Source organism: Schistocerca serialis, chromosome 2, assembly GCF_023864345.2.
Source record: "Schistocerca serialis cubense isolate TAMUIC-IGC-003099 chromosome 2, iqSchSeri2.2, whole genome shotgun sequence".
Classification (NCBI taxonomy): domain Eukaryota; kingdom Metazoa; phylum Arthropoda; class Insecta; order Orthoptera; family Acrididae; genus Schistocerca; species Schistocerca serialis.
Genome location: NC_064639.1, coordinates 1163163265 through 1163185927, shown reverse-complemented (window position 1 = coordinate 1163185927; position 22663 = coordinate 1163163265). Strand labels below are relative to the sequence as shown.

The window sequence follows — 22663 nt, the reverse complement described above, 5'->3', positions numbered from 1 at the left end:
AAGCAAAGAGAGTATTTACTGTTATCAAACATAGGCCTTAATATGAGGAAGAGATTCCTGAGAATGTACGCTTGGAGTCGAGCACTGTATGAAAGTGATTCATGGAGATGTGGTGCTACTTAAGGGGACTGAAAATTAAGCTAATTCGTAAGATAAGAAATCAGGGGGCTCTCCGCAAATTCGACAAGGAATGGAATACGTGAAAAATTCTGGCAAGAAGAATGGAGAACTTTATAGGACTCACGTTAAGACATCAGGGAATTAATTTCTTTGCGAGTAGAGCGATCCGTAGAAGGGAAAAAGCTACTATTGGGGAAGGCAAGAGACTGGAATACATTCAACAAATAATAGAGACGCTGGTTGCTTGCTGGTGCTGCTCCGAGGTCAAAAGGTTAGTGCAGGAGGGCGCATTGCGCACTACAAAAACGTGAATTATCACAACACAAGCCACTTTCGACCTAAAAATAGTCCTTGTTGGTGAACTGCGCAACCAGCCGCAAATACTTTTTAAATGATGTATTTTAGTGCCATAATCATTTTCGGCCTACCACGCCCATTTTCGGATGGCTAATATTTTTCGTTACATGCCATACATGTTTTGATTAACAGCGTGTCAAAATGGTTCAAACGGCTCTGAGCACTATGGGACTCAACGTCTGAGGTCATCAGTCCCCTAGAACTTAGAACTACTTAAACCTAAATAACCTAAGAACATCACACACATCCATGCCCGAGGCAGGATTCGAACCTGCGACGATAGCGATCGCGCGGCTTTGGACTGTAGCGCCTAGAACCGCTCGCCCACTCCGGCCGGCAGCAGCGTGTCGTACGCTCCACACTGCACAAGAATATTTGAATATTTAGTGCAACTTTATCAGTTGTTTCATTCATAAAAATACGCTAAAGTGCATAATGATGGCGATTTATTTTGTAGTCGTCCATGTGGAGTTTATGGAAACAACTGATAAAGTGGCACTAAATACTCAAATATTCTTGTGCAGTGTGGAACAGACGACGTGCTGTTGATCAAAACATCTATGTAACGAAAAATACTACCATTTTAAGATAGGTATCTTAGCCTGAAACAGGTAAAGGCACTGAAATAAAAGATTTAAATGGTATTTGTGGCTGGTTGCGTCATTCACGGCTATCGTTAACGGCCGCGGATTCCACAAGATCCAACTTGGAAAAATAAAATGGTCTTTGTGCCTGAAATGAATTCCGTAAGACGTTATTTCATATTCCAGCATGAGACTCACGTATTCTAGCGTTATGCTTTGCACATTAAATAAGAGTTATTTTGCTCAAAACAACTTCTCCCAAGAAGCACATCACCACTTACTAAAAACAATAAATTAATACTAACCTCCACAGCGAGTGGGCAGACGAGAGACTCCCAGCGTGCGTGACGTTCGTCTGTAGTGGTAGGGCCTCCGCCGCGCACGTCAGTGCCAACGAGGAGGGGGGGGGGGGGAGGCGGTAGGGCTACACCAAGGTCAATTCAGTTGGCCGCAGATGACGCAATGGACTAGATACGGGCACACGTGACAGACAGACAGAAAAGGTTCTCATTCTGTGAGGATGCTTGGCGATTGCTGACATTCGTTTACAGTTTCTTCAGCATCCTTTGAACAAAGCGGTATTGGGGAAGGAAACTGACACGTCCTTATCATCGTTTCAGGTCGCTAGTAAGAAGGATCTACTTGTTGTTAAGACTTTTTTTTCTAAAGAGGGCCAATGTTACCTTAGATACCACTTGGCACGATACTTTGTGTGAAGTTTTCCCCCGATATTCTGATACACGTAAGTAAAAGGGCTTTGACATCAAGTTGGCCCTCGTTAAAAACGACCTACAAGCGATGATAGGGACGTGGACAGTCATTCATTTAATGCTCACAGTCCTTCTACGCGACGTTACATCGGAAGTTAAACAAAAGGCGGAGGTGACATGCGTCTTAGAAGGAAGATTTATCGCAAGGCGTTGCATCGGATTTAGTGTTTAGTGTTTGTGCAGTGTAGTATACAGGTCCTCCCTTTGAGAGAAGGAAACGCTTATCAAACTGTTTTTGCTTTTTGCTTTGTTTTCGGGCAAGGTATAATTGGCTCCGAAAATAAATGGTTACACATCCGAAGGACTGAATCCCACACAGGCTTGTGCAGTAGAAAGGCGGCGTACATCTCTGGCTTACTCTTCATGACGAAATACAGTTTGGTCGCTCGCCGCTGATCCACGCTCCGTCTGCCATCGCTTGGAGTGTGTTGTATGTCGCAGCCTGTCTGTTTTACTAAACCACTCATACATGTCCCTGATTACATTAATGAGACACGTTTTCTACAACTGAGGCATATTCGGAAAGAAAGGGACATATCACAAAATGGTTATTTGTGATAGGAAACTGTAAATACACTACTGACCATTAAAATTGCTACACCACGAAGATGACGTGCTACAGACGCGAAATTTAACCGACAGGAAGAAGATGTTGTGATAGGCAATTGATTAGGTTTTAGGAGCATTCACACAAGGTTGGCGCCGGTGGCGACACCTACAACATGCTGACATGAGGAAAGTTTCCAACCGATTTCTCATACACAAACAGCAGTCGACCGGCGTTGCCTGGTGAAACGTTGTCGTGATGTCTCGTATAAGGAGGAGAAATACGTACCATCACGTTTCCGACTTTGATAAAGGTCGGATTGTAGCCTATCGCGATTGCGGTTTATCGTATCGCGACATTGCCGCTCGCGTTGGTCGAGATCCAATGACTGTTAGCAGTATATGGAATCGGTGGGTTCAGGAGGGTAATACCGGAACGCCGTGCTGGATCCCAACGGCCTCATATCACTAGCAGTCGAGATGACAGGCATCTTATCCGCATGGCTGTAACGGATCGAGCAGCCACGTCTCGATCCCTGAGTCAACAGGTGAGGACGTTTGCAAGACAACAACCATCTGCACCAACAGTTCGACGACGTTTGCAGCAGCATGGGCTATCAGCTCGGAGACCATGGCTGCGGTTACCCTTGACGCCGCATCACGGACAGGAGCCCCAGCGATGATGTACTCAAGACGAACCTGGGTGCACGATCGGCAAATCGTCATTTTTTCGGATGAATCCAGGTTCTGTTTACAGCAACATGATGGTCACATCCGTGTTTGGCGACATAGAAGTGAACGCACATTGGAAGCGTGTATTCGTCAACGCCATACTGGCGTATCACCTGGCGTGATGGTATGGGGTGCCATTGGTTACACGTCTCAGTCACCTCTTGTTCGCATTGACGGCACTTTGAACAGTGGACGTTACATTTCAGATGTGTTACAACCCGTGGCTCTACCCCGCGAAACCCTACATTTCAGCAGGATAATGCACGAGCGCATGTTGCAGGTCCTGTACGGGCCTTTCTGGATACAGAAAATGTTCGACTGCTGCCCTGGCCAGCACAGTCTCCAGATCTCTCACCAACTGAAAACGTCTGGTCAATGGTGGTCGAGCAACTGGCTCGTCACAATACGCCAGTCACTACTCTTGATGAACTATGGTATCGTGTTGAAGCTGCATGGGTAGCTGTACCTGTACACGCCATCCAAGCTCAATTTGACTCAATGCCCAGGCGTATCAAGGCCGTTATTACGGCCAGAGGTGGTTGTTCTGGGTACTAATTTCTCAGGATCTATGCACCCAAATTGCGTGAAAATGTAATCACATGTCAGCTCTAGTAAAATATATCTGTCCAATGAATACCCTTTTATCATCTGCATTTCTTCTTGGTGTGGCAAATTTTAATGGCAAGTAGTGTACTTCTTTCTCATATGTCTGAATAACAACCTGATTCTAATATGCAAGTATTTCTGAATATAATGGGTACTACTATTAAGTAAATCTTTCTATAACACTATGTTTTAATGTGAAAAATAATATTTCTGATAAAAACTTACAGGTCTTTTTCTGATATATCAGTAGCAGTAGGTTATAATGAGCAAACGTTTCTGTCATAAAGTGTTATTTAACCCTCAGAGAACATTAACACATAACAGTAACATTATTCTTAATAATATGTACGATCATGGACTCTTCAGAAACGTACATAAACAAAATAACAGAAAGTGAAACGAAAATAATTACAACTGTACAAATAAAATATCGCTGTGTAGTCCTGACGTCCATACATTTTGACGGCCAGTTTCTCTGACATAGTTACTAGCTACTGACCTTTTGTTCCTGTTCTTGTTCCTGTTCTGCATGAATGTCTAATTTATAAATAAACATATGGAGTAATGACGAGCTATTTTCATAATCCATGCGCTTAAATAAATCACTGACATCCTTTTATTTTTCTGGTTTCGCTGAATTAAATGCCACTGTTGATAATTTCAGGTTTTTCAGTACTCTGTTACTGTATTTCTGTTTCCAAACTCGGGATGATATATATATATATATATATATATATATATATATATATATATATATATATAGTTGTAAGCAGGAACAGATCCAAACGAGCTGCCAAGACTCACTACACATCTCGTATTATGGTAAAGTGTGAATCAGTTTTAATATTGTTATTCTGTTATTGGTCTTATGTTCACTGACCAAATTTTAATTTGGGATCCTCTTTATGAAATATACCTTGTGTACGGCGAGTATTCCCTTTCTTTTTTGTTGTGGCATAAGATTGCCACGTCTGTTTTTATCCCAGAGTGATTAGATGTCCTGCGTATGTGGAAGGGGTACATTCACTTTTCAGTTACCTCATTCTGTGCACTTCATTTTAAAATTTGTCATCATCCCAATATAATTAGAGTTGTAGCTGTTACATGTTGATTCATACATTCCCCAACTGTTGTATTTACCTTTCTCTTGTGTCACAGTTTTCCATCTACATCTGCATCTACGTGCTTACTCTGCTATTCACGATAAAGTGCCTGGGAGAGGGTTCAATGAACCACCTTCAAGCTGTCTCTCTGCCGTTCCATTCTTGAACGGCACGCGGGAAAAATGAGCACTTAACTTTTTCTGTGCGAGCCCTGATTTCTCTTATTTTATCGTGATAATCATTTGTCCCTATGCAGTTGGCAGCCAACAGAACGTTTTCGCAATCGGAGCAGAAAACCGATGATTGAAATTACGTGAGAAGATCCCATCGCAACGAAAAACGCCTTTGTTTTAATGATTGCCACTCCAATTCATGTATCATGTCTGCGACACTATCGCCCCTATTTCACCATAATACAAAACGAGCTGCCCTTCTTTGTACTTTTTCGATGTCATCCGTCAGTCCCACCTGGTGCGGATCCCACACCGCACAGCAACACTGCAGAATAGGGCGGACAAGCGTGGTGTAAGCAGTCTCGTTGGTAGACCTCTTGCACATTCTAAGTGTTCTACCAATGAATCGCAGTCTTTGGTTTGCTCTGCCCACAATATTATCTATTTGATCGTTCAAATTTAGGTTATTTGTAATTGTAATCCTTAACTGTTTAGTTGAATTTACAACCTTCAGATTTGTGTGACTTATTGTGTAATCGAAATTTAGTGTATTTCTTTTAGTACTCATGTGATAACTTCACATTTTTCTTTATTCAGGGTCAATTATCACATTTCGCACCATACAGATGTCTTATCGAAATCATCCTGCAATTCGTTTTGATCATCTGATGACTTTACAAGACGGTTAATGATAGTATCACCAGCAAACTAAGAGGGCTACTCAGAGTATTTCCTATGTCGTTAATATATGTCAGAAACAATAGAGGGCCTATAACACTTCCTTGGGGAACGCCGGATATTACTTCTGTTTTACTCGATGACTTGCCGTCTGCTACTACGAACTGTGACGTTTCTGACAGGAAATCACGAATCCAGTCGCACAACTGAGGCGATATTCCATAGGCACACAGTTTGGTTATAAGACGGTTGTGAAGAACGGTGTAGAAATTCTTCTAGAAATCTAAAAATGTGGAATGAATTTGACACCCCCTGTCGATAGCACTCATTACTGCATGAGTGTAAAAAGCTATATTTCCTGAATCCGTGCTGACTATGTGTCAATAAATCGTTTTCATCGAGGTAATTCATGATGTTCGAATGCTGCAAATCGACGTTACTGATATGGGCCTGTAATTCAGCGGATTACTCCTATTTCCCTTTCTGACTATTGTGACTTGAGCAATCTTCCAGTCTTTAGGTACGAATCTTTCTGTGAGCGAACGCTTGTATATAATTGCTAAATATGGAGCTATTGTATTAGTATACTCTGAAAGGAACCTGACTGGTATGCAATCTGGAACCGGAAGCCTTGCCTTTATTAAATGATTTAAGCTGCTTTGTTACGTTGAGGAGATCTACTTCTATGTTTCTCATCTTGGTAGTTGTTATTGATTGGAATTCAAGAATATTTACTTCGTCTTCTTTGGTGGAGGAGTTTCGGAAAACCGTGTTTAATAACTCTGCTTTAGTGGCACTGTCATCAGTGACTTCACCGTTGTTATCGAGTAGTGAAGGTATTGATTGCGTCTTGCCACTGGTGTGCTTTATGTATGACCTGAATCTCTTTGGGTTTTCTACCAGGTTCCGAGACAGAGATTCGTTGTGGAAATTATTAAAAGTATCTCGCATTGAAGTACGTGCTATATTTCGAACTTCTGCAAAACTTCTCCAATCCTGGAGATTTTGCGTCCTTCTAAATTTGGCATGCTTTTTTCGTTGCTTCTGCAATAGCGGTCTGACCCGTTTTGTGTACCGTGAGAGATCAGTACCATCATTTATTAATTCATGTGGTGTATATCTCTCAATTGCCGTCGACACTACCTCTTTGAAATCATTCAACAGCTTTTCTACGCTTAGATGAGCATATCGTAAAGAGTGAAGACTGTCTCTTAAAAAGGCGTAAGAACATTTTTATCAGCTTTTTTTAAATAAATGTACTTTTCGTTTCTCTTTTGTGGTTGTGGGTGTTACGATGTTCAGCCTAGCATCATCTGCCTTGTGGTCGCTAATCCCTGTATTCGTCACAACACTCACTATTTGTCCGGGATTATTTGTTGCTAAGAGGTCAGGTATGCTTTCGCAAGTATTTACGCTTCGAGTGGGCTCATGAACTAATTGTTCAAAATAATTCTCTGAGAAAGCATTCAGTACAATTTCGGATGGCGTTTTGTGCCTGCCGCCAGCTTTAAACGTATAATTTTTTCAGCATATCGAGGGTAGACTGAAGTCACCACCGACTATAATTGTATGAGTGGAGTACCTATTTGAAATGAGACTCAAGTTTTCTTTGAACTTCAGCAACTATTTCTTCTGAGTCTGGGGGTCTGTAAAACGATCTAATTAATAGTTTAGTCCGATTGTCAAGTATAGCCTCTACCATTACTACTTCGTAGGAACTATCTACTTCAGTTTCACTACAAGGCAAACTACTTCTGATAGCAATAAATACTCCACCACCAACTGTATTTAACCTGTCCTTCTGAACACTGTTAGGTCGCTGAAAAAAATTCGGCTGAACTTACATCCGGCTTTAGCCAGCTTTCAGTACCTGTAACTATTTGAGCTTGAGAGCTTTCTATTAGGGCTTGGAGCTCTGGTTCTTTCCCAACACAGCTACGACAATTTACAACTACAGTACCGATCGTTTCTACAACCACCTTACTGTTAGTGCCATTTGTCTTAAGCGAATGCGAGGTGGAATCCAAAATTTTCGTAACTAGTGCTGCCATCTGGGAAGCAGCAGTAGTAGATCTTTCCATTGCTAGGTGGCGAGAGCTCCACATCTGATGAGGCAGTGTGCGGAGTGGCATTCAGCTGGGAGGACGTGTTGTGTGTTCACAGGCTTTTCCGTAATTCTCTGTGTTTGGTATGTGGCGATTTTACTATGTCACACCACATCTGATGATCCAGCTTTCTTGTCACGGGTTATCACCGGCGACGAGAGCTGGATTTACGGTTATGATCCAGAGACAAAGCAACAATCGTCCCAGTGGAAGAGCCCGGACTCTCCAAGACCCAAAAAAGCGAGACAGGTGAAGAGCAAAGTGAAGAGCATGATCATCGTTTTCTTTGATAGCGAGGGAATTGTGCACAAAGAATTCGTCCCACCCAACCAGACACTGAATACTGAATACTACTGTGACGTTTTGTGACGGCTCCATGAAAACGTGCGGTGACGACGGCCCGCAATTTTCGCGTCAAGGGAACTGGCTGCTGCATCACGACAACGCACCCTGTCACATGTCCTTGCTCACCAGGTGCTTTTTGGCAACAAAAAAAAAAAATATAGCGGTTGTACCCCACCCACCGTACTCGCCAGATTTGACACCTTGCGACTTCACACTATTCCCAAAACTGAAATTCAAGTTGAAAGGCCGTCGGTTCGACACTCTAAAGAGGATTCAGGAAGCATCGCTGGCGGTGATAAACACCCTCAAACAACAGGACTTCCAGAAAACGTCTGACCACTGGCACAAGCGCTGGGACCGGTGTGTACGTGCGGACGGGAACTACTTAGAGGGTGTTCGATGAGATTTCGGGATTGCACCCGGATCATGTTGACTTCTTGCCACGATATTTCGGCTGGCAATCTTCCAGCCGAAATGTTGTGAAAAGAAGTCAACATGATCCGGCTGAAATCCCAAAATCTCATCGAACATTCAATACGCCGGGAAAACTTCAAGATTACTTCGAGGGTTATGGTGACCATTAGTCAAAAGGTAAGGTTTTCAACAGATGGCAGCACCAGTCCCGAAAATTTTGGACAGCACCTCGTATCAGTTTTTAGAAAATGTTCCTAACTCTGTGGGCGAGTTGGTTGTCGTAGGTTATGGAGTGTCATTTTGTGTACACACAGACACAGACACACACACACACACACACACACACACACACACACACACACACACGCAAACACAGCGGCTCACCACCCACCATCCATCCCTACGCCAGTGCCCCATTCCAGTCTCATCCTCTACAGCTCCCGTGATCCCTCACTCAGCCCTGAAGCATGTGAGCAAGGACATGTGCAGTGTGGTACAGACTAGGTTACGTGTAGAGAAGTATTTGGATGTGACATATGAGCTGGAAGAAACCTGTACTACGTGCATTTAGTGCATACGGAAACGATGGAAGCATGAATAGGACAATAGGACATAAAATAAACGTAAGTGCAATAAAAAAAGAACCCAGATAGTTGCAGATACCAATAGTTAGATTTAAATGGCATGCAAAGAATCACTACAGACATATCAAAATATGTATAATTAAATTTTTTAAATGTTGTATACCACTGAAGATGCGTAGCATGGATTGTCGAAATATTTTTGGCATACGCACATGAATTCAGGTGCAACACATGGAATTTTTATCATCGTTATGATAAAGCATACCTGAAATTGCACACAACGAGCAATGGCTGAAAATAGTCAAATAATACCTTCAGTTTGTGAGCTTTCCAAATTTATCGACAATAGCAGGAAATTTGCACGAAATCTACAATTACTTTTTTCCACTTGCAAACAAAATGGCTTTGTGACCACCTCATGGGAAAACCTCATACTTTGCCGCGCGGGATTAGCCGAGCGGTCTCGGGGGCTGCAGTCATGGACTGTGCGGCTGATCCCGGCGGAGGTTCGAGTCCTCCCTCGGGCATGGGTGTGTGTGTTTGTCCTTAGGATAATTTAGGTTAAGTAGTGTGTAAGCTTTGGGACTGATGACCTTAGCAGTTAAGTCCCATAAGATTTCACACACATTTGAACATTTTTTGAACCTCATACTTTCAGCTTCCATCGCTAATGGTAGCACTACGAGAGAATACACAGCAAGAGAAGTATATGTTGAATGTTGATCCGATTTACTGTATTCAGGAATATGAATGTGTCCCCACTCTGAAGGAGAATCATCATCAGAGCTACATGAGATATCTGATATGACACCACTCACAGTACCTCAAAAACCATAAACTTTAAGTTTCTCCAAAATAATATGTTTTGCATAATCAGACGTTTAAGACAGATACGTGAAATCTTGTTTCTCTCTTATTTTAAAACATGGTCAGTAATGCAGAAAATGGCATTTCCAGTGGAGGAACCCTTTTAAATCCAAACTGTGACTGACTAACTTAAAAAGGTAATGTATTAAAACAAACAATTGCAGTTTTATAAGCTAGTGTTCTCTAGACATGGTTATAAATAAATAAATGATGAGTTTTAAGTGTGGAGCAAACACCGAATCGGATTTCTAACAACGCTTCAGAACAACGTATCTCGGAAACACAAAAGAAATAACGTTACAAATCGCTTGAAAACATGGTTGCAAGTAAGTGAAGCTTCTGCAAGTTACATGAATTCACAGGTGACTAGGCAGGTTCCGATCACACGTGTTTTCGAAGCAGCTTCAAAAGGGACTGTCGCTGGGGGTATATCACTTGAAACAGATTCTGGCAGAAGCTGCCTTCATTAAAAGTTATCTGTTTGTGTGGAAATCATCTATTCTTAGTTATAGGTATATTTAGGGATATTTTACTTTCTTCGACGATAAGGAAGAATTTTGCAATTAGTTTACACTGCTTTTCTGTCATAGGTTCTCAGAAACCTCCATCTGTATTACAGCCCTCTATGGGTGTGGATATTGAACAGGCTGGTCCACGGGCGGTAGAAACCGACAAGACTACCGGAAATTATGGCAGTGTCTAACGATATTTAGGGCCTGATTGGTAATAATGAGCAACGGATTCTTTTGGAAGGATCAGTGAAGGAGTTTTCTGTCATAGAAAGCAACATACCTGTTCAAGCATAGCATACTGAAGTTATTCTCAATAAATTTGCTTTATTTCTTTCATAGATGTTTCTCCTAATTTAATATAATGTTAGGTGCAGGTGAAGCCTCTTATTATTTTACACAACACGCACGCTATTTCTGGGAAAGGTGGGATTCTTAACAGACGGGGTTGCATCTCATCAGCCACTAATAAAGTTCCCGCTACTTTAATGCTAAAACACATAGGACAGGATAGACAAGAGCTCAAACTGGCACGTAGTGCACAGATTCAATACTAGCATGCAATGGGGTGAGGACAGAGATCGGCTTGGCATTAGACGATAAAGCTTTCTTCTTTATACTCCTATTCTGTACTGTATAGCAACTTCACTTAGAATTTAATCAGTATCAAAGGATACTGCATGTGCTATGACCACGTGTGTTCAAAGTGGCTTTCCACATGCTTACAAGATTTTAATCAAACGGTTGAAACTGTGTAAATGCCTCTACCGTGAGGCGGTAGCAGTTTATTTAAATAATCTACTGCTTCTACTCGAGTTTCTCTATAGGCGAGCGTAACTACCCTGTTACTAGTTCGTCACACGTGGAGCACGTGGCCCCTACTTGTAATACACAGAAAACACACATTTAAAATCTATAAACCCTTTAAAAACTCCTAACACACATAAATAAACTGAAAGTCACACGGCTTGTTACCTAACTCTATCGTATAGATCGACAATTTCACTATCCAAGCCTAACGTTGCCTACCCCGTGGCGTGAACACAAAGGCATACATATATTACTCTCAATACACAAAAATCATACAACAGAAAATAATCAAAATAACCATGAGCGAAATCATTGGTTTCGCTATTCAACGCTGGGCTGAAAAACAGTGGGTTAGTCACAAATATCTAGTATTCCAATACCTTTTTCCATTACCAAACGAGACGGACATGCTGAAGGCTCGTCCACTCGCTTACCCTTCCTTCGCAGAACAGCCCCTTACCATGGCGGAGCTCCTGAGAGCCTCTGGTATTCGGTGGAGGGGTAGCCTGTCCAACCTCTCCCCGCTAAACCCTATATTCTCACATCCTCTTTGACAAAGTTTTGCCTGTGGTCGATCTCTGCCACTCAAGCCCATGGAAACAAAGTTGGCACTACTACAGTCTACCAAGACTTGTCTGCTTCCAAACTGATGGCTGATATCGCTTCAGGAAAGATAAGAATAGGTTGTAAACGATATTTCACGTACGTGAACATATTAACATTAAATAAATATTCTACAACATAATAAATCAACGTTCCATCCTACATGACGGTAGTTTCGTGGCGCCCGCAGTGGGGCCGCGTTACGGGAGAGAGAAAAACGGCAAGTGGCCGCACCCGTGAATATCTATCGATGATGCTGTTCTTTTAAAAAGGTACGATTGCAAAACATCGTATTTAAAATGAGAATACCCGGCATTCTGCACGTGACGTCCTCACGTAAAAGACAGCGCAAGAAGACACGATTTTAACAAACTTCAACGTTGTCATGAGTCTCAGTCGTATGGATGCAACCCAAGTTCTCGCTTCTTGTTTGCCACGGATTCGTTGTTACATCCTAGGTTAGTGTTCGAATGCCTCTATATAAAACACAAGTCGAATTTCTGAAATACTGCTTTCTGCTGAGATCTGGTCGTGCCAAAGGATGAGATGAGAGTCACGACAAGAAAGTAGAGTGTGCGTTTGTGTTTCAAAGCATTACGGAACTGAAACGAACTCTGCTGGCTAGCGTTCTCACTGGCCGGCTCCGGTCAAAGCTTTTGCATCGCTATGAGTAATTCTTTGGTTTGGCAAAGATGAATCTCTCTCGCGGACAGAGGCGACCACGGAGATATAATAAGGGGGCGTGTCGTGATGCCACAAGCGTGAAGCCAACATCTACCGTGTTAGATGGCCCAAACATTAGCTTCTGGACTCTGGTGGAAGTCTTTTGATCGAAAATTCCAGCTTGCGTCATTCACGGGGATACTGACCATTATGATTATTGTCTAAAATGCAAAAGAATCACATTTCGTTCGTAAGTGGACTCGTTCAAGCTATATATACTTTCACGTATACGAAGTCTGTATTTGTAATTTACATATTCTGTCATTGTTTTATTTCTCTCATTTGGCTTCTGATTTCCTATAAATCCTTCGTGAAAGGTTCTCCAGATGAACTCTGTGAGAAGGAATGACTGGAAACCGAGCAAGTGTAGCCAAGTATGTTCTCAGCATTTTCGGAAAGGGGACTTAGACATAACATTAGTTACGTCACTTTGAGGAACACACTGGATAACGAAAGCAGCCTTTTTATGTCAGATGCTTCTTTTCTTGGTTATTAGAAATTTACAACAAACAGAAAGTTACATATGCGAAGCGAAATGCGTCGTATGATTGAATCATATACGCATTTGGACTTGTTTATCTGGTGCTGTGTTATTCACGTAGTCTAATTAAAGCAACTGTCTCGTGCACACGACATAAACTAGGGACAAAAAGCAATCGTAAACTGTAGCCTGCTAATTACTCGGGCATGTAACATGGTGGCGCCTGCTTCAATACAACGTTCAGCGTACGTCTGTAGCGTCATCTCCGCTTATTATGTGGTGGTACCTCCATGGAGGAGACTCGTGACTGATTGTGATCAACAAGAGACTTAACGCCGACCATGGTGCAGCTGTGCAGTATATTAAAGGCACTCGTCACGAATCGGCCGTCTTTCAGCTTCAAAATATCATTCTGTGGTAAGGTAAGAAATGAAAGTATAGAATTTATGTATCCGCCTGGTGCTCACTGTAGTCTATACTGCGGTCACAGAGGAAGCTGTACTCAGATTATGGGACCATTTTGAGTACTTTGCATTCACGAAAGGTCTCACTCGCAGAAATTTGGAAAATACTCCAAGACATCGACAAGAACTTTTACGATTTCGCTACTCCAGACAAATATTTTCAGAAAATACCCATTGAATCTTAAATTTGTATTCGATATTAACATATCTCTCTTTTCAGGTAAACTTCTCGGTATTACCAGCTACATTTTACATCCTTCAATGACTATCGTAGCAGTATCTTAGTGTAAGATCTCTCACAAAATCTGAAGAAATTCTGTTCACACGTAAAGGCTTTCAATGGTACTGACAGTCAGACTTGACAAAGGAACACAAATTGTTGATAGCAGAGCAAATACTGAAATATGTTTTCAAATATTCTTTTACTGAGGAAGACACAGAACTACTGCAGCAGTTTACTTCCCGCATCACTTCGAAGATGAGTGGTGGTGCTAAGTTCCAACGGGACCAAACTGCTGAGGTCATCGGCCCCTAGGCTTACACACTACTTAATCTAACTTAAACTAACTTACGCTGAGGAAAACACACATACCCATGCCCGAGGGAGGACTCGAAGCTCCGACGGAGAGAGTCGCGCGAACCGTGGCAAGGCGCCCAAGACCGCGCGGTACTCCCCGCGGCTCGAAGATGAGTGAGGCACGAATTAATGGCTCTGAGAGACAGCAAAAACTATAAAATTAAACAAGGCTGCAGACCCTTATGGAACCCTGTCACACGCAGAAAAGTGAGTTACCTCTCATTTTAGCCATACGCCAATGATTCGGAGAAACCACGGGTCACACCCCCCTGCAAGAAATGTAGCAGAAGTGACCCACAAACCTACCGTCATATTTCACTGATGTTCAACTGTTATAGTATCTTAAAAAGCGTTATGAGCTCACACTTAATGATGTATCTCGAACAGAATGGTCTCATTCATGGCAGGTGGCAAAAATTTTGGACTCATCGCTTATGCAAAACTCAGCTTGTGCTTGTCTCATATGATATCCTGAAAGTCCTGAGTCAACGCAATCAGGTGATTGCAGTAATTCTAGAATTCCGAAAAGGATCTGACTCGGAAACACAACAACAATTTTAGCAGAAAGTGCGATCATACAGGGTGACCCAGGAGGAAATGTCAGTATTGAGGGATACGACCTCATTCGAAGTAAAAAAGTATAGTAAACACGAGCACTAAAATGCTAGGCCGCTTAAGAGTTATGTATATTGCTTCATCTTCGGGAATGTGAAACAAATCTCTTCCAAAGCAAGCTCTTTTCTGTCCGTGTTTTGATAGGTGGTAGCATGGAGCAAATTGTTTACTAGACAAGTTTTTTCTTATTTTGGTCCATAGTACCTCCTTCTAAAATATGGAAAGCAAACAATTGCAGAAGAAGAGATTGGTTTCACATTATCGAAGATGAAGAAGTGCTCATAGTTCTTAAGATATGCATTTGAGAGCTCATGTTCACTAGTGTTTTTGGTTCTAATGATAGTTCCTGTCATACACCTCTGAATACTGACAATTCGTCCTGGGACACACTGTACAGGGTTTCAAACAAAATGTGTGACTTGACTGAGGATATTTTGGTGGAGTGGATGCAGCATGTTACTTTGCATGGAGAGTCATCGATAGAAGTAGAAGTAACTTCAGGAGTGTCCAAGAGAAGTGTTTTGAACTCTTACTGTTGATACTGTACATCAATCATCTGGCAGACAATATCAGCAGTAAAATGAAGAAATATCTAAAAAAAGCTGCACAAGTATCCAGTCAGATATTTACAAGATTTGAAATGCAAAGACTGGCAACTACCAAAGAAATATCTAAATAAAACTGTACAAATATCCAGTCAGATATTTACAAGATTTCAAATGCAAAGATTGGCAACTCCCGTTAACTGTTCAGAGATCTAAAACTGTGCATTTCATAAAACTACATAGTCAGTAAGTCGTAATTGGAATATTTAGGGGCATGGATGTTTGTGATGTCCTTAGGTTAGTTAAGTTTAACTAGTTCTAAGTTCTAGGGGACTAATGACCTCAGCAGTTGAGTCCCATAGTGCTCAGAGCCATTGAACCATTGAATATTTAGGAGTAATAGTTTGGAGGGATATGAAATAGAAGAATCACAGAGTCTCAATTTTAAGTAAGGCGATGGCAGTCTTCGATTCATTGGCAGAAAATGAAGCCATAGAGGGAACCATACCAAATAACACTAACTTGGGAAATTGTACGTGTATAAAGTAGGACAAGGCGAATGACCACACCTTCGTTTGACTACGGGAGAGTGTCGTGGATATGTTGAAAAACTAAACTGGTAGGCTCTTTGAGATAGATGTCAATTATGTCGCGAAAGCACAATGTTAAGTCAAGAGTTTGGTGATATCCTTCATCCCCCTCCAGCCCCACCCCTCATGAAGAAAAGAAAAAAGTTAGACAAATTACGACAGACGCAGAGACGTTTAAGCAAAGACCCCGAGGTGTCTTACACTAACCGTGCCCATGTATTTCCCTGTGGTTTGCAGAGTATGGAAATAAATGTAGATACTTTTGCTGTTGTCAGTTATACTGCCCAAACAATAAAACTCGTCTACCACTTAAAGCGTCATATTTCCTGGTCTAATGCACTCAGAATCACCTGACGTAATCCTGTTACACTCCCTTCCATCATTTTACTTTTTTTGTGTTCATGTTGAACCTGTTTCCAAGGTAACATGTATTGCGTTCATTAGATATTACAAGTCTTGGGCCATCGCCGAGTAAATTATAACTCATGGGCGAGTTTCTAAGTTTTTATTTCATCTCCTTAATCTTTAACACTAAGGAACATAAATTTCAAAAAGGAAATTACTTTTACAGTTTTGAGTGGGTGGTTCTGTGGGCAGGAACCTTTAAGTCAATAAAAGCGCGAAAATAAGTGACATATTCGAAGTGGCTGTACTATAGGATATAGTTTATATATTGATGTTGAGTGTTAAATTTGATCATCGTGTTTAGTTCGTATGTACTTCGTGGGATTGTGGGTATTAAAATTGGCAGGTTGACGCTCTAACTGAAGGACTCAGGATTACCTCGGTATGACGCCAAGCCGTCCCCTTTGCCAACTTTCTCTCCTTTTACTCTCTCTCTCTCTCTCTGTGCCCTTCCCTCCCTCCGCCCCTCCCTTACCCCACTCCCATCTTATCCCCTCCATGAAAACCTAATAACTATCTCCCGACTGCGGTTCTTACACCGCAATAAATGCCGCCTCGTGGTTACGTCTTCGACGACTTCAGTTACTGCCTTTAGAGAGGTAAGCGCCGACGTAATGCAATTACGGTTTCTCCGCTGCCGGTCGCTCATCGTGTTCTCGTATACATTTGTTTGTTTGACAAAGAGGTACCATCATCTAAAATTCTTTTATGTAGTGTGTCGGTGCTTCTGTTCAGAACTTGATGATGCAAAAGTTGAGTGTCGTGTACAGGGTAAAGTACCAAATTTTTTTCATTTCAAATACCTTATGGCACTTTAAAGACATTGACGATCTGTCTTCTCGAAGACAAATGAACATGAGGTTCAAAAATTAAAGCACGTTGTGTGTTTTCAGTCAACGATGTCTCCATTTTAAACTGTAATGTGTATCGAAACTCTGTTGTTCTTACGGCAGACTGAATCGTACAGTACTCGCCACTCTCTGCGGAAATATATGTTACTGAAATAAGAAATACGACTACTTACGTCATTAGCTTTTCAGGGTTCTAATTTGAATACGTCCATCGTGAAATACTTGTGTTTTTAAAACCATTGTTAACTTAAAAAACTTTGTTAAGATATTTTTTTAAATGAAGGATAGGATGAGGTGCTGCCACTTGATGAACAGATCACCGGTGTACAGCGAGAGTGCCGCAACCGCGTGCTGAACAGTTTCTTGGTAGTCGCGATCCGTCTGGTCTCACACTCCTGGAATCTGTCAAGAGGCTGGAAGTTTTGCTCCGGGGAACGTATTCGTAGTAAGAATGGTACCATGCAGTAGACCAACTCTTTTTGTAGTTGCTGCGTTAATACATAGGGAGAATGATATCAATCATAGATTGGTGCTTGAATTCTATACGGACGTAAATATCGTTGTATATACACCTCAACAATTATACGACACTGATTTTCAATATCGACTGAAGTGCTGTCGATAAAATGTGTAGGCAGTGATTGTAGCAGTCAATATTTCCTGTTAACTTCAAATTCTCCCAAAGACGCTACACGATTGATCACGTATGTCTTAGGTAGCGACGTATATTTCGTTGGACAGCGGTATAAACTTCTAATCATGTAAATGTATATTCACTCTAAAATTTCTTGTCAGACCTACAATCAATTGCGTCACCGAATTTCACTAATCGAACTTCTACTAAGGATGAAGAGACAAATGAGTTCTACTTGGTTACTTAGATTGGGAAATAACTTTGGTCATTTCCTTAGCTGCCCTGATATGACACTTGCATCTTCAACCTATTTGTCAACACGTTATTTAAATCGTATCGTGAAAAATATTATTTTTAGATGTACAAATTTGGCGTCCCACACGGTCCATTTCGTTGTAATGGAGGGTTAATCGTTCGTTTCTGATATCTTACTTCCTAGCAGTAGCACAATTTTTGTGGTTTACTGATTTACTTTCCTTTGTCCGGGTATTTCAAGCACTAATCATTACGTAAAACCAGGGTAGTGTTACTAAACTTCAATACACGTCGATCTGTATTTTTACTCGTTGTTCTAGTGAACTGACTGGTCGAGTAGCGCCACAGACAAGAAATGTAATGGTTCCTTGAGTTGCTGACGCAATGCCAATTAATTGTGCAGTTCGTAACTTCTTCATATTTTACAACTGTATGCCGAAAGCCGTTGTATGGTGTGTGGCGGAGAACACATAACGCACATTACTGATTCACCCCTACTCTTTAACCCTATCCTCACCCCACATCGATTTAGTTTTTAGATGGTTTTCCTTGACAGTTTGAGACAAATGCCGGGATGTTTCCTTCGGAAGGGTACTGCTACTTTTATTTCACACACTCGCCCATTCCGAGCTACCGCTCCGGCACTAATGACCTCTTCATCGATGGAACGGTAGACTGTAATCTTCCTTTCACTCTTAGTTTCTCACACTACATGCCCACCCTTCTCTATTCGCATAGGTATTGGCCTCAGTTTTTCAACTTTCATTAGGACAGATGTATGTGGCAGCAAGAAGTATTTTACCTGTATTATCTGGGAACCAATACTTTCGAGATTTTAACAGGGAGACAATAAGGGACTCTCACGTTACACTTCAACCCTTTACAGTGGGTTGAATGTTTATAGTGAAGCGTGGTTACAGTTAAATTCATTTCGACAGGTGTAGAATTATCTATACTTTTTTCTGGAGTGGGTTTTACCGACTGATAGCGGGCGACAAGCTTGATCCTTGACGCAGGATACTGATGCGTGTGAGGTCATTATGCGCCAATGGAGACAGAACCGAACATAAAATACTTCAGGGTACGTGAGCGCATTCTCAGTGTATAAAATCCCTCCAACGTTTTGGCAGCCGTTGCAAATAGCCTTCCTCAAGCTGTTTTGCAGCAGTGACTGAAACGCTGGAGGAATTGCATAAACTGACAGTGTGGGGTCACACTTTGTACCCTGAAGAATTCTACGGACAGTGGCAGCGGCTGCGGGGGCCTACGTTTAATTGGCAATAATTATTAAGCTCCTATATAATGTTTTTGCACTGTAGGTTTTGGTGACTGAACTGTGTCGTAGCCCAAGATCTACGTTAAGTAGAAAGCCGTCAGTCGGTTTGTGAGTTAACGAAACTAATGACTGTCAGTACGAAGCTTTATTTGTGTCCTGTAGCGTAGTCAGATGTCTATGTTAGCTTGCAAGGTGGCTCATTCTTTGAGAGTTGGCGAAGCCAACGAATGTGATGTCATGACGGTAACTACGAGGACTGAACCAGAAATATCGGATCTGACGTACAGATAGCGGTTGTTGTGCAAACAAATGACTGTGGTAGAAGATACCAACAGTATAAACTTTAAGTTTGATGTTTGACGATGCTACGTTGTTTAGTATTTGTTTGGTAGCCACCAACAGTGAACGCTCTCAGGAACCTTTGAACATTAGTAAAAATGATCATCGTTATGTGATACAATACTTTTATTTTAAATGTCTTAGTCAAAATAATATTAACGCTAGATTCGACTCTGGGGGAGTTTGTTCCTTCGTTTGCAACTGTAAAATATTACATCGCAGACAGGAAGTGAGGCCATATGTGCTGTTAAGATGAACATCACTGTGGCTCACCAAACAAGGTGACTACACTAGAAATAATGAAGAAATCCACAAAATGGTTTTAGATGACCGTCGACTGTAAGTAACGAGAAAGCAAACATCCCAGTCGTTTCAAAATTGCTGCACGTCATACACTGTCAGTTTGGACCTGAGAAAGCTGTGTGCGAAATGGGCGAAGCGATTGCTCGCAATGGAACGAAAACAGCGTCTTGAGGATATTTCAGTCAAATGTTTGGCGATGGTTCGCTACAATAAAGGCTAGATTTTGTGTCGATTCATAACTAGATGAAACATGGGCCCATCACCCGATACGTCATCTCATCGTCCATGGAATGGTAAACTGTAATCTTCCTTTCACTCTTCGTTTCTCACACCACATCCACTTCCTCCTCTATTCAAATACACATTATCCCAACAGTCAAAACAGTGGACTTAAAGGGGAGAATTAGCTCCAAAGAAGGCCAAGACAGTCCCATCTCAGGCAAGATCATGGCATCTTTTCTTTAGGATGCATGTGGTATAATTTTGACTGATTATCTTCAAATTGATAAATCAATTAATTGTAAGTATTATGCGTACTTAGTGCAGCGTTTGAGTAATGAAATCAAGCAAAAATAGCCGCAATTAGGGGAAACGTAAGTTTTGTTTCATCTTGAAAATGCACCAGTTCACAAACATCCATTATCGTGTAGGCCAAAATTTGCATCCTCATGGACCCTATTCGTCAGATTCAGCCCCTCTGCTTACTTGCTGTTGCCAAACTTGAAGAAATGGCTCGATGTTAGAGATTTGCAAAAATTGAGGATGTTGAGTCTGCAGTTGATGGTAATTTTGCGGAGCTCGACGGTTCCCACTACACACCGTGGTGACGAGAGTTATGGGGCAGCGATATGCACACATGCAGATGGCGGTAGTGTCGCTTACACGAAATATAAAAGAGCAGTGCATCGTGGGAGCTGTCATCCGTACTCAGCTGCGTCGTGCGAAAAGGTTTCCCACGTGATTGTGACAGCATCAAGTGAATTAACAGACTTTGAACGCGGAATCGTAGTTATAGCTAGAAGCTTGGGACATTCCATTTCGGAAATCGTTAGGGAATTCAATATTCCGAGATTCACAGCGTCACGAGTCCGCCGAGAATACCAAATTTCGGCCATCAGCTCCCACCGACGACAGCGCAGTGCCCGGCGGCCATCACTTAACGAGTGGCGGCAGGTGCATCTGCGTAGAGTTGTCAGTGCTGCCAACAGACGAGGAACACTGCATGAGACGACAGCAGAAACCAGTGCGGGACGTAAACGACGAGCGAATCCGTCAGGACAGTGAGGCGAAATTTGCCGTTAATGAGCTGTGGAGGCAGACGGCCTTTCTCCACACAACATCGCCCGCAGCGCCGCTCCGGAGCTTGTGATCATATCGGTTGGACCGTAGACGACTGGAAAACCGTGACCCGATCAGATGAATCGAGACTTCAGCTGGTAAGAGCTGTTGGTAGGATTCGAGTGTGGCCCAGTCCCCACGAAGCTACGGGCCCAAACTGTGAACAAGGCACAACAAACTGGTGGCGGCTCGACAATGGTACGGGCTGTGTTTACGTGGAATGCACTGGATCTCTTGGTCCAGTTGAACCGTCCATTGACTGGGAATGACTGTGTTCGGCTACTTGTTCCTGAACAACGATGGAATTTTTATGGATGACAATGCGCCCTGTCACCGGGCCAGAGTAGTTCGTGGCTGGTTCGACTGTCGGACGCCCAGGCTTTGCGTGCCTCTCCAGCGCCCAGAGGGGTCGTTTTAACCCCTGCGATTTAAAAAAAGGTTTCTCAACTATTATTTCGAAATTTTAAGCATTTCTTCTTCTTCTTCTGCTTTTACGGCCTCATTGGACCACTTCAGTCAATCATTTCTGGTCCTCTTCTTTGGTATTTTCCACTTCCGAGTGGCCCAGTATCTCTTCATTCGTTCCGATGCTTTTCGTCGTTCCTCATCTGTAAATACCCTTTTCATTGTATGTCGTTTGTTTTAAGCATTTATTATATTTTATTACTTAAAAAATTTATAGTCATTTTACACACATAGTTGTGAATAAAAAGAACAGACAGAAATTATATTATTTATTGACATGTAAACAAATTTCACTGAACCTGGTAATACTCAAACAAGTGTTAGCAAGTCACAGGCTTTACTTTGTTCTAAATTCATAAAAAATTGAATTTTTCATCAGCTACTACATTGTTTTACACAATGGACACATTTGTATTCAGTTTCCTTTGTACATTTTCCTCAGACCACCTTCTTACAAACACTGCACTTGGAAATAGTTTTATTACATTTGCAGAATTCCAGAACTTGTCATTTACGGCGATTCTGTCACATTTCGTCTTCATCTTCATTTTCATTATTTTCATACTTGTCTGTTGTCTTACAAGGAAAGCGACCCTTCCCATACTCAGAGCGTAGATCATCTGCAACCTGCTGAATAAAATGTCTTCTTTTGATGTTCTTCCCAGTAACGGCCCTAAATACTACATATGCATTAATTCCTGCTAGGTCGAGGATATTGTAGAAGGAGTGCACTGGCCATCTTCTTGAGGAAGCCTTGAGTCCATACTGCCTCGCCATTTTGTCTACTGTGTCAACCCCAAATTTAGTTTTGTTGTCATAACATAGGCCTACAGTTTTCGGAGTTTTTTTTCTCATGGTAACACTAGGATAAACAGAAGCCATTACTATCAAATTTT

General features: G+C 41.9%; 1 protein-coding gene across 1 annotated transcript in view; it reads right to left on the bottom strand.

The window, feature by feature from the left end:
• Positions 1–1407, bottom strand: part of LOC126458634 (cytochrome P450 9e2-like) — a 131727-nt gene extending 130320 nt beyond the window's left edge. Inside the window, exon 1 of the mRNA XM_050095802.1 lies at positions 1367–1407. The gene's annotated coding sequence lies outside the window, so the exon portion shown is untranslated. The remainder of the gene's footprint in view (positions 1–1366) is intronic.
• Between the last annotated feature and the right edge of the window lie 21256 nt (positions 1408–22663).